Consider the following 13,586-nt stretch of genomic DNA (forward strand, 5'->3'; position numbering starts at 1 on the left):
TATTTTATTTTTTAAGTCAAGTTTACTGAGCTATAATCTACCCTGTTGTAAAATTCACTCTGTTCATGATGAGTTAATTAAAACTAAATTCTTTGTATGCTCTTTATCATGATTTGCTTTTTAAATACTAATAGCAAACAGAGGACAGTTTTGGTCCATTTAAATTCTGAGTAATCTAGAACCAGTTATAGCACCTTGAAGCTTGGAAAGAAACTGAGCTCTGTAGAGCTTGTACCACATAGGATGCTTTGGCTGAAAGTAACAGAAAGTACTGATGCAAAATGGACTAAAACAATAAGGAAAAGTATTATTTTGCAGAGCTGGGAGTCCATAGTCGGACAGGTTCAGGTGCAGTATGTTCTGAGGCTCCAGGGAATCCCAAGGACCCAGACTCTGTACATATATTCACTGTTGTCCTCTGCTTCCACTTTTGCCTAACGCAACTTCATTCTTGGTCACAATTTCATTGCTAGCAGCTATCTGGGGTACTCCTTCCTTTGGGTACAGCGGGAGTGAGAGCCATGGAATAAAATATGCCCGTCCATCTGATTGGGCCACCAATCTCTATCACACCTATCTGTAGATCAGTAAGTCTCACACCTATCTCTAGATCAGTACTAGTCAACAGGAGATTGGCTTAGAAAAATAGGATTATTTGATCAGGTGGATGTCTGATGAAAAATTAGGGTCCTCTTAGGGAGGAGAAAGAGGAAAATGGATTAAGGTAACAAAAACAACATTTACTACAGAGCTGTATGATATCTTAGGCTGCTAAGGTCATATTTAGTAGACTAGTTATTGCCTCACCAATACTTGGACTATTCAGGTGGCCTGAGAGGATTAATAGAGCTCCATTAAGTGCTTTACTCTCTAGAAGTGCTTTTATGCACTGCAAAATAGTCTTCACTCAAACAAATTTTATTATATCTCATGGGTAGGATTTCCAGTCCTGGACTCTTTCTGAATTACTTTTACTTTGCATAACCACAAATATAACTTATGGTTGTCAAGAAAATCTCAAGAGAAGCTTACAAACTTTGTTGCAACTTAAAAATATAGATAAAAAATTAATTTGATTTTAAAAAGCAATGTTAGGAAAGTGAAAAAAGGAAGGGAGAAGATGGGAAAAAATGCCACCTGAAGCAATCTGAAAATGCTTATACTATACAAATGTGAAAACCTGAAAATCACTTTAAGTAGCTTTGAACTAGGCAGAATTGAGCTTTTTCAATTTGAGTCTATGTCATATTACCATCAAATTCTTTAAGAGCTTCAAATACTTTTAAGATCTATGTGTAAGAATTATTCTATGTGTATAGTAAACAGTCTTATGGTTATCAGGGGTGGGGAATGGGGGTGGGAAGGGATAAGTTTGGGAGTTCGAGATTTGCAAATATTAACTATTATATATGAAAATTAATAAAAAACCAAATTTCTTCTGTATAGCACAGGGGCCTATAAACAGTGTCTTGCAATAACTTTTACTGAAAAAGTGTATGAAAATTAATATATGTATGTGTATGTGTGACTGGGACATTAAGCTGTACACCAGAGATTGACACATTGTAATTGACTATACTTCAATTAAAAAAAAATAAGAAAAAAAAAATTGTTCTATGTCTAGAAAATAAAACTGAAAGGAAACATACCTAAATGTTGATATTATCTCTGAGCATGAGGATTAGGAAAGATTTTCTTAACTGATTTTCATATTTTTCACATTTAAAAAAATGAACAGTATGTATTACTTTTTTCAATCAGAATAAAATAGTGTATTATAAAATATACAGTGTTTTGTCCAGCAATATAATGTAGAGACTAGATTTATAACTAGTGAAGAATACTTAATCTTGTTCCATTACTAAGAACCTAGGGATTTATAAGCCAGGATCAATCTCTGTGACCAAATATTTCATCAATGTGCAATATCCAATTGGCTGCTTATATTAGAAGCAATTGCTCCAGGTGGTTTATAGCAACTAAAATGATCCCACTAGATCACTCTTCCTGACTAATCTCATCTTTTCCAAAAGTTAGAGACTCCAATACCAGTCCTTTGTGACAATGATACTGTATTTTGTGAAAAAGATCAACTCAAAGTGCCAAATTCCAAATAGCTAAGCAGAGTTTGCAAACTGGTACCCAGAGGGCTAAATCTGATTAATATACCTATTCGGTTTGGCTTATACAGAGTAACTTAAACATGAAGTAGTCAGTAGTCAAACAAATTAGAAGATTTTTTATAAAATATGAATTTTTGGATTCCTTGAATAATTAGAAGGCTGGAATTGCTTCTAAACAACCATCATATTGCCTACCTTACAAGACTGGCTCCATTTCTTAAGTGTGTGTCTTTGGCAAGTTACTTATCTTCCACATGCCTCTGTTTCCTCTCTGGCAAGGTGTAATAACAACAGTGCCTGCTTCATAGGGTTGTGTTGAGAATTGAATGAACTAATACAACTAAAAGACATAGAACAGTACTTAGTACCTAGGCAGGGATGGATAAATGTTAGCCATTATTAATGTTACCAGGCAACCTCAGGAGGCACTTGAGTTTGGTCCTTCTGAAGTTGGGGATCACATCCTGCAGAAGGTAGGAGAGGTGGGTGGTGCTGGGTACAAAGAGTAGGTTTGGGACATGGGATGGATTTGCAGAGACTTGGCTTCTGGTATAGTGAGACAATGAGAGGGGAATAGATATCAATCAGAACTGGAGAGAGGGCATTGTAACAGGAATCTGAAATCAGATGAGCATATTTCTTTGCTTTGCCATTTACCAGCTGAAGTTTTCCAAAGTTTTCAAACTTCTGTTTCCTCATCTGCAGAATGGGGATAAAAACAATGCCTATCCTGAGGCATGTCTTAGCGTGGATTTCCTCCAGAAAGTAAAGTGAGAGACAAGAGCTTTCATGGAGAGAATTTATTTTGGGAAATGATCCTAGGGTATAGGAGCAGGGGACTGAAATAGTGTCCCAGGAAGAGGAAAAATAGCACAAAGCTGTGCTGCTGAGCTGGATGCTCTTGTAGTCAGCTGGACCTGAGTCCCACAAGACCCTCTGAAAAGCCATGCAGAATATACCTCAGATTTGTTCACTCAAGGGATAGAAAAGAGGAGCATTCATCTATGGTCTCTGTGCCCTCTCCCCACTGCCCTGCTCCTTTGGTCACTGGTCGCCCATTGGGGTATTAGTTATTTTGCACTTCCAAGTTTGTGCATATGGAGACCAAGTGGACACCTGCAGGCTTCCTAGTGTCAGAGGTGTCCCCAGGGTAGTCAGCAAGGGGTACTCGGTACAGAAGAGGCAATGTGCTGTCAGGAGGCACCTGTGGGAAGCAGGTTGCTGCAACAATGGCTGGAGGAAACAGTGGACCAAGAGGACTGTAATGAGGCCCACTGGGGGCCCAGAGTCTGCTATAAATGTCCTATATAGAGTCTGTGGGTATTCCCTTGTCAAGAGAATCTGAATTTGCTTCAATATCTTTTTTTTTTTTTTGAGGTGGTATGTCTATTTTAATGTACTTTTAACAATGACTGAACTTTTAAATAAAGAAATGCATAATAAAAGTTAACATATGTATCCGACAATTTTGTCTTCTATTCTCAACAGTATATTTTAAACCCTGGACAAAATTAGTAGCCCAAATCTTTATTCTACCTTAAATTAATTTGTTTGTCCTCTTCTCTCCTCTCCAAATCACTGTACAGAGTTTGACGATAAGAAATATGATTCTTTGATAGCCCTTAATTCATTCTTGCAGCACCCCTGTATGGAGTTCAAGACCGACACACTTGAACAGCATTAACGTATGTCAACATACCAAGACATCTAGATGTCAAGATGAGAGGAGAGGTTCAGTCTGGAGATGACGGCTCAAAGACTTCTGCTGAAGTTGAAGACCACTTTGTGGTACACCGTCCACTATCTGCTGACTTCAAGCAGTGTGACAAAGAACAACATGACCAACACCAATGAATGTGACCCTACGTGACACGGCGAGAGGGACTGATGTCCACAGCAGCTCCCGAGGTAGAAAACTGACTATTTATTATCAAAGATGTGCATGATACCGAAGTTAATAATGTTTAAGTATAAAAGTTAAAAAACTGCGCAAAGGTGCTGTAAGCGCCCTGCACACACACGCTGGCAAGAGGCTAAACTACATCAACCAGGAGGTCTGCAGTGAGACTGTTTTCTTTATGAGTTTTAAACTCTGTATTTCTTTAGAATTTTTATGTATTCTATGCGTTCATTTTCTATTTCCTTATGCCCCCTCTAGCTCAAATCAAGGAAGAAAAACCAATCCTAAAAACTTGTGGGTCACTCAGCGGCTTGCACGTCAGTCCTCACAGATGCGGGAGGCCGCTCGGGCGCAGGGCCGTGAGAGGCAAGACTCGGGGAGAGGACTCGAGCTGGTGGTCCCAGGACGCGTGCGGAGGGGCTGGGGAGGAGGACGTCTGAGAGACTCTGGGGCTACCCACTTGGACTTGAGATCGCTGGGATTGAGGAGGTTAAATATCTATAAAAACTGAGAGTTTTCAGGTGTCCTACACCTACACCATCCAATTCTGTAAATAGGTAACTCACTTTGTTTTAAAAATACTGGTTTTGAACAATCGAGTTACAGTTATAGTGCATGCTACATGTATTCAGGTGATTAGAAAACCGATCAGCCAGTTTCAGAGATGCCTCTTTCTTAAATTAGCAGTAGGAAATCCCCATGAATTTATCTCAGGGGCAGACGGGTGGTGGGAAAAGCACGGAGTTGAGGAAAACGTGCAGAGAACTGGTCAGGAGTGGCAGAGACGCTCCCTTCTCAGTGTCCTGGCGGCCCCTCTGTAGACAGAGGGTGAGAACACAATTGTGTGTTTATCAGCTTATGGAGGAAACATAAATTCCTGCTTGTTTCAGAAAGGGCCCTCTATAAACACTACCTGACCCTGACAACACCTCATTTAAAAACTGAAGGAACTAGACCTGGCGTGGGTGTGCAGGGAGGGAGGAGAGAAGGCAGGGGAAGTAAAAATGATTCCTAAATGCGAAGTTCAGAGCGGAGCCTGGGCCTCGGGGCCACTGGCCCAGCAAACAACGCAATCCTTAGAAGGTCGGGAGTGAGACTCTGGGCTGACAATTAAGAGTGAGCAGACGGCAGCTGAGCAGCACAGTCACAGGAGAAGAAAACAGTCACCACTGTTCACTTTTTCACTCTCCCTTTAGCTACAACCTCGGCATAGGAGGTGTGAATGAAGTCATAGAGCTGCTTCGCGTTTGCCGCGTTCCCCAGGACACTCGCCAGCTTGTCTTGGGACAGGCTGGCTAACTCTGCGATGTTCTTAACGTGGTTCATCAAGGAGCGACAGTTTTTGGCATTGACCCCCGGCATTTTCAACAGGAAGTCTTGGGGCCCGGGGCTATACTTCTCTGCCTCGGGGAGGGTCTCGGAGTCCGCGGTCACCGCCATGGCGGCCACCGAGTCAGGCTGTGGCTTGTTTTGCTTCAGCTCCTCAAACAGCTCCGCGGTTGCGTGTGGGGAGGGGCACCAGAGAAGCCGGAGCCTGGGGAAGTGAAGCGTGAGGAGGGTGAGCTTGGAGCTGACGTCGCTGCTGGAGATCTCCTGGTGTAAGGCGCCGCGGGACACGAGGGAGAAGGGCTTGCTGGCGTCGAACTCGATGAGGAGCACCGGCCGCTTGTAGCGGCGGGACATGGAGGTGCACTGGCTGTACAGGCGGCCGTTGTTCGAGGAGCCGATCAGGTCGCTGATGCTCTTGCGCTCCACGCACATTTCCGGAGTCAGGATGTAGTCGCCGACCTCCAGCGTCACTGGCTCAATGTCGATGCCCCGACGATGGATCAGAGACGGGAGTTCACTTCGAAACTCGCGCATATCCACGACTATACTTTGCTGGGTACCATTCTGCTCCTGGCCGCCCGCTTTCCGAGTGTCAGTGGGAGCGCCCATAGACATGCAGCCTCTTACGAGGTCCAGGTTCGTTTCATCCCTGCCTTCACTTTCTTCAGGGACAACCATGCTAGCCTTTTCCCTTATGAACTTTTCAAAAGCTTCCTTCTCTTTCCGCAAAGCAGTGAGATAGCGCTGTTCCTCGGTGGAACCTCCGTATATAAGTAAACCCTCAGCGGTTTCCCGGGGCGACTTGCCCTGTAAATTTCAAGCTGACGTACGAACATTAGCTCTGCGTCGTACAGAACCGCGTATCGCGGCTCCACTTTGTGGAGCACCCTGGTCAGAGCGTAGGGGTCGCTGCAGCCCAGAAGTGGGTGGATGATGGTGAGGGGGTCTTTCAGGATCCCGTACGCGGCATCAGACGATACATTTAAATCAAACTCCTCATGCTGAATATCTTCTAAGGAGTTCTCGGGGCTGTTGCTTACGTCTCTTGGACACCCTTCCTCGACATCTCTCTCCTCGTCCACTTCTTCAGATTTCCCCATCATCTGAGTTAAAGTCAACCGTGGCTTCTTCTTTCTGAGAGTCCTCTCGTTGGCAGCAGCCCCCTCTTTGTTTCGGAGGCCTCTGAGCCTTCTGCTGGATTTCGTTGTTCTCTTTGTACCGTCCTCCTGCCTGAACTTCACCCACACGTCTTCAGCTTTGCTGTCCTTCTCAAAGGTTTTCCTGTACAGCCTCAACAAGAAGGCCTCTGCTCCGACCGCGACGTACTCCCGCAGCTGGGAGCACGTCCTGTCATCACTTGCACAGATGAGAATTTGTCCTGGACCACCGAGGGCTTCACTCTCCTTATTCTCTGCCTCAATTTCTTTCAGTACTTCGGTAAGTGCTTCCCACTTTGGGTTGCTTTCTAGTACCAGTTCCTTTTTTGCTTCTTGTTCCTCTTCAGTTTCCATTTTTTCAGGCATTTTGCCTTTTTTACTCATTTTGGCATCTGGAACATGATAAACCCTTGCTCGAGCATTTACAAACATCGAGGTGCTAGAGTCAAGAAACAGCCAACCTGAATTCTGACCAAATGCCTTCTCTGTTGCTCTGAGAGATTCCAGAAGATTAAGAAATGTGACACAATCATATTGAGAGAGATATTGCAGCAAAGTACGTAATATCTTCAAATCCTGAACCAAGGATTTAGTCTTGGCTCCAAGCTGGTGCCACAAAGGATCCAGATAATGGCAGATTGTCTTGTCAAAAGGTTTTCCAATAGCATTTTCTAAAGATAAATCTTCGACTTCCAGTGATGGGTTATGGCATTTCAGTTCCTTCAGACACGCATTTAAAATGTCCGGAATAGCAGTCTGTATAGCACGCATGGCAGGTGTCATAGAAACATGAATTTCTACGACTTCGGGTTTATGCTGTTCTAAAAATGAGTTTACTGCTACATGGAACCTTGGCCACAGATACAGCTTCTTCACGAAAAGATTTCTCATCACTCTTTCCACGTGACAAAAGCCAGTGTCAAAGGCAATGGCATTGTCTGTGAAAGCTTTAATGAAACCACGTTTGTTTTTCTGTCGAAAGAGGCGCAAGATGAATGCTTCTTGACAAGAATCGATTATTCTGTGAGCTCTATACACCAAGACGCCAGTAATTAAATCTGAGGGTATTCTGTCAGTCAAGAAGTCAACCACAAGTATTCGACTGGTTGCAAATATCACACCGCCTTGTGTGTAAACTTCATAGCGATTGTTACTTGTGATTTCATTTGTTTCACGGCGAGGGAGGTGTTCAATTCCTTCTATCTTCAGCTGATTGATAAAATACTCCTCCTCGGCCGGCTGCGTGTTGAGCACCAGCACCAGGCATGCCGGGTGGCAGTGCAGCTGTAGGAAGTGGTAGAGGAGCCGGTCCGCGCCGAGCCCGCGGGCGCACACTACCAGCCCGTCCGCATCCAGCAGTTCCAGCACCAACTGCCGCTCGTATTCCAGCAGCGGCGCCATAGCTGTCGGTGGAGCCGGCAGGCCCGGCTCCATGGGCGCCCTTCCGGGGCGGCCCAATATCTTTTATTTAGTTGCATTATCCATACCTCCATGAAAACGTTTTTGGGGACAACTTGCGTTTGCTCTCTGTTAATTGCATAAAAGGTATCTATTTACCCTCTGATTCAGGAATATACAACATTAAAAGTAGATTCCCGTATGATACATCCAGAAAGACAACGTTTAGACTTAGATACCACAGAGCTGATACACTTGTCTGGACATTTCCTCTATAAAATTACCTTTAGAATTGTTACACATTTTTATGTTCAAGAAATCTAGCTTGAAAGACTGCTCCAGAGATTACACGATCACTGCTCTTTGCTCTGCGACTCAGGCAAAGGCCTCTGACACTGGGCAGTAAGAGCAGTCAGAGTGATGTGGTAGACGGGGGTCAGGCTTTGACCGCCTCAATCTTGTTTCAGCCAAAAATTTCTTTTGTCCCCTCACTTCCCCAAGCCTGTTTTCTTGTTTGTAAAAGGATTTGGATTAAACGACTTAAAATTTCCTTGATATGGAAAAGAATGAAATTGGGCTCCCTACCACACACTGCATACAAAAGTTAACTCAAAATTGATCAACGGGGGGGTTGGGGGGGCAGGGAGGGTGCCATGAAGCTTTAGCTCAGTGGTAGAGTGTGTGCCTAGCATGCACAAGGTTCTGGGTTCAATCCCCAGTACCTCCATTAAACAAATGAACAAACAAGCAAACCTAATTACCTCCATCCTCTGGTCCCCCCAAAAAGAAAAAACAAAATGGATCAACCACCTAAATATGAGATAAAACCATAAAACCATTAGAAGAAAATGTAAGAATAAATCCTCATGATCTTGGATTTGGCAATGGTTTTTAAAATATGACACCAAAAGTATAAGCAAAACAACAACCAAATAAATATACTGGACTTTCTTAGAGTTAATAACTTTTGTGCATCAAAGGATATTATCAAGAAAGCGAAAATACACCTACAGAATGGGAGAAAATATTTACAAATCACATATTTGATAAGGGTTTAGTATATGTAGAATATGTAAAGAATATTCTCAATAATAAATAAATAGTCCAGTTCAAAAACAAAGGACTTGAATAGCCATTTTTGCAAAGCACATGGCTACGAAGCACATGAAAAGATGCTCAATGTGATTAGTTATTAGGGAAATGCAAATCAAAACTACAGTGAGATACCAATTCATACCAACTGGGTTGGCTATAATAATAAGTTTAAAAAGGAAAACACGTGTGAGAATGTGCAGAAATTGGAACCCTTGTGTATTGCCAGTGGAAATGTAAAATAGTTCTGCTCCTATGGAAAACAGTTCGGCAGTCTCTCAAAAAGTTAAACAGAGAATTACCGTATGGCCCAGCAATTCCACTCCTAGGTATACATATGTTCTTAGCATTATTCACAGCAGGCGAAAAGTGGAAGTAACTGAATGTCTATCAAGGGGTACTAGGGCTGTTCATCCCTTAATAGTAAATAAGGGTACATGCATACAGTGGATAAACAAATTGTGGTATGTGCACACAATGGAATTTTATTCAACCATAAAAAAGGAATGAAGTACTGTTACATACTACAAGATGGATGAACCTCAAAAACGTTATGTTAAGTGAAAGAAACATGGCAGAAAGGTCACATATTGTGTGATTCCATTTATATGAATTACCCAGAATAGGCAGATCCATAGAGACAGAAAGCAGATTGGTAAGTACCTAGAGCTTGGGATAGGGGATAAGGCAGAATAATGGCTTAGTGGGTCCAGGGTTTCCTTTGGGGTGATGAAAATGTTTGGAACTAGATAAGGGTGCTGGTTGCATGATACTGTGAAGGCACTAAATGTCACCGAATTGTTCTTTTTAAGATGGCTAATTTCATGTCATATGAATTTCACTTCAATTTTTTAAAAAGTCTTTGATAGCTGTGAAATCTCTGAACGTGACGAAAGTAATAAAACCATAAATAGTTCGTAAGATGGGAAGAGCAAAGAATGGGGCTTATTACATAAAATGAACGGTACCACTCTGAAAAAGCCAGGGACCCCCTGTCTTAGATCACGAATTTTCAGCAGTGGGGAATCTGAGTCAGGGTCCTAATGTCTATATTTATGTTGGCACCATTTGGCTGATTTTTTCAGGCAACAAGTGAAGGCGAAGAGTAGCATCTTTACATCTACAATCATCTGTAAGTTAGTCTGTCTGTAAATCACATGCAATGCAGAAACTTAAAAATAACTCCCCGTCTTTTATGGCTGCCTATCTGGATAGGCATGGAGACAATATGCTGTATTCAAGGCATCAAAGAGATATCATCAAAAGTGTGTAAATGACCTTGGGTTTATTAACTTTTTTAAGGCTATTCATGGTGTTAGCAGAGTAAGCATTTATTGTTTGTGACAACCCCTCAGGGCAGATGCCATGGTCCTGCCACTTTCGCGTGCTTGTTAATTCTTTCTTGTGTCCTAAATTTCAAGAAGATGGAAATGGACGTTTGGAAGCTAATAATAGTGTCGTCTCATTGGCAGGAGCGAGAAGGGAGACGCCTGCGGAAAAACGATAACACCGGGTGCCTTGAGGCATCCGCAAGGGAATGAGGGAGAGAAATGGGACAGGAAGGACCACGGGGAATCAATAGCACAGGAAGGCAGGGACAATGAAAGCATGTGAGCCCGAAAACCAGCAGGAAATAAAAATATATATGTAAGAGCTTAAACAATGGGTATCAGAAGCAGAGCCTGCTAGTCGTTCACTTCGGCTGTCAAAATTCACTGGGAATTTAGCAGTATTCAAACCACTTAACTTGGTAACTTCGCCTCTGGGGCTCTATCTTAAGGAAATGACCCTATTGAGAATATGTCCTTTTACTTGACATTATCAAACTTCAGCAGTGTGGGGAGGACTAGTTAAGTGAAACATTGACCACCCCCTTGACCAAATAGCCATTAGAAATGGTGTGGTCACAGCTTTCATAATAATATGGGAAAGTGTTGTGCTATTTTTGCACAATAATGTATTTCTTCCTTTTATGAAAGTGAAATACAGTAATTGTAGAGAATACAAATCATGACAGCATCAAAAATAAAATAATTTATAACCCTACTTCTAGAGATAACCAAGTTGTATTTTGGTTTACTTCCTTCCAGTCTTTTTAATGAAAGTATGCATATACATACGTATTTATAAAGATGGGTTCCACATTGTACCAACCTTTGTAATCAAACTTAACTAAAATAGGAGGAAAAAAGTAGCAAGATCTTATACACATATGGCATCATGAATGTCTTTGTATGACGGACTGGGAAAGGTTTCCCCATTTTTATTCCTCAACAGTTTTTTGATATTTGTCCACTTCCTTGATAGAATGGATTTCTGGTCCTCTAAAGTTGGAAATGGTAGGAGAATTGAGGAGATTTGGGAAGGGATGGATGGCTGACTCCATCCTGAGATTCTCCATTCAGTGCCACCAGGTAGGATGGAGGCTTGGTGTTATCACCGGAGCTGGCAGCTTCTCTCCGAGAGCTGAAATGGGATCGTTGCAGGAGAGCATCCCCAGGCTGAAGTCGGGAAGCTAAGTCTTTGTAAACCTGCATTGTGTGGCTGTACGTTAAGTTTCCCTTCTTAGTCCTGGCCACCCTCTGACCCCCTATTTCCCCTGCCTCCTCCACATCTCACACACACACACACACACACACAGAGGTCTCCTCTCATTGGCAACTCTGGACTTGCTTTTATTTAGGAAGCAACTGGTTTCCTTAAAGAAAGTGTGTATTATTCTCACAATGGGAAAATAAATAAACTTTAATGGATAAATAAACCTAGTTGCAGGGGCAGATTTCTTAGGCCCACACTAAGGTTTTCACTGATGCTGTGGGCATCCAACATCATGAGTTTACACTGTCGAGAAAGACTTGCACCCCCACCTGGGCTTCATGCTTACCCTGGCTCCCTAGGTCCTGCCCAGGGCACATGACTGAGATCCAGGCCAGTCACGCATCTTGTGACAGCCTGACCACTCAGCTCTTCCCTTTTGCTGAATTCTGTCTTCTTTTGCTAACAAGTCCATACAGAAAGAGCAGCTGGGCCCCGAAAGGGCATTTTATCAGGGAGGAATTAGCCTGGTTCTCTGACACCAAGATGAGTGTGTTTGAAGATTATTGGTACTCTGCTCCTTGGCTCTCTGTCCTTCAGTCTAAATAATCCCAGTTCTTTCAATTTTTCCCCCCATAAGCATTATTGTTTCCTACCCTTTAATATCCTTACAATTCTTCTCGGAACCTCTCCCAGTCTTCCTCTTCCCTCTGTAATTACAGGGCTCAGATACAATATTCTAGGAAGCGCCTGAGCTGTGCTCAGTAAAATGGAAAGCTTATCTCAAGATTCCTCCATGCTGGGGTTTATGCAGCCTTCCCAGAGTCACACAACGCTGTATTTTTAAGCAACTGCTTTAGAATGCCTCGTGAACAGTTTATTATCTCCCAGGAGCAGAAGCCTACAGAGGTGGGCATGGTGCAGGGGCCCCCGGGGGGGCACAGCACGACCAGCTGTGCTGGCAGCCGGCACTGTGGGCACAGGAGGCAAACTTGGAGAGTGAGGCCCTCGGGGCCTGGGTCCCTTTTTAAGAGCATTTTCCTCTTCAGAGGCTTCCTCTCCCACCAAACAGACTGCTCCTTAACCTTCCAAAGTAAGAAAGAATCTAATATCATCATTTATACTTTGCCTAAAACTCAGTCATGTCAGTGTGTGTTTCATTCAGGAATTTGCGGTTTTAACCCTTTTAGTTTTAACTGAAGAGTGAGAGACATTCACTACTGAGAGAATCTCAAACAACAGCAAATGAATGGGCCATATCGTGTCTATCTATTATCTATCTACAGATCTATTTACCTACCTATTATCTATTTATAGATTATCTATCTATCCACCTATGATCTATTTTCTATCTATCAATCTATCTGTCATCTATCTACTTACCTTTTACCTACCTATCCATCTGTGTATCTGTCCATCTGTCATCTATCGGTCATTCCTTCTTTCTTCTTGCCTCTGGCTCACTGGCCAGGCTGCTGTTTCTGCCCATTGGGATACCTAAGGGGGCTGAGACAGACCAGCTACTCCGTCCCCTCCCTGCTCTCTCCCCTCTTCCCTTCCTTCTGTTCATTCAACAAAACTCTGTTGGGTACCTGCTCTGCTCCTTCCATGTTCTCAACAAAGTTCTGGGATTAAAATAATGAAAAAACAAAACAGAGCCCCTGCCTCCAAAGGACTCGTAATTTGGTAGGAGGTGTAATTCCATCCCAACTGATGGGAAAAGAAGTGTAATGAAGCATCTAGACACAGCCCTAGATGTTGTGTGACAAGAAAAGAATTGTCGTTCCCACCCGGGAGTGGAGGAGACAGCTGGAAAGCCCTCTTGCGGGGAGGGCGCTGAAACTTTACTTCTACTATGAGCCCATGCTCCTCATTTACCATCTTCTGTCCCACACCTCCCAAGATGCAAGCGAGACAGAAATACTTTTTTTCCTTCTGAGCCAGTTGTGTTTCTGCTTTCCTGTCCCCTCCAGGGCAGCTGGGTCACAACTTCATAGCCTGGAGGCTCTTGTTTTAACTTCCTCTCGACACAGGACTGTGGAAGCCCTCAGT

General features: G+C 43.1%; 1 long non-coding RNA gene and 1 pseudogene across 2 annotated transcripts in view; both read right to left on the reverse strand.

Annotated features, from left to right (window-relative positions):
- Positions 1-13,586, reverse strand: part of LOC140689221 (uncharacterized) — a 213,626-nt gene that overhangs the window by 8,094 nt on the left and 191,946 nt on the right. The gene's annotated exons all lie outside the window — the stretch shown is intronic.
- Positions 5,090-7,949, reverse strand: LOC140689212 (DNA repair endonuclease XPF pseudogene; annotated as a pseudogene). The gene has a single exon (XR_012064097.1). The product of XR_012064097.1 is annotated as a DNA repair endonuclease XPF pseudogene (transcript).

Source organism: Vicugna pacos, chromosome 25 (genome assembly GCF_048564905.1).
Source record: "Vicugna pacos chromosome 25, VicPac4, whole genome shotgun sequence".
NCBI classification, from domain to species: domain Eukaryota; kingdom Metazoa; phylum Chordata; class Mammalia; order Artiodactyla; family Camelidae; genus Vicugna; species Vicugna pacos.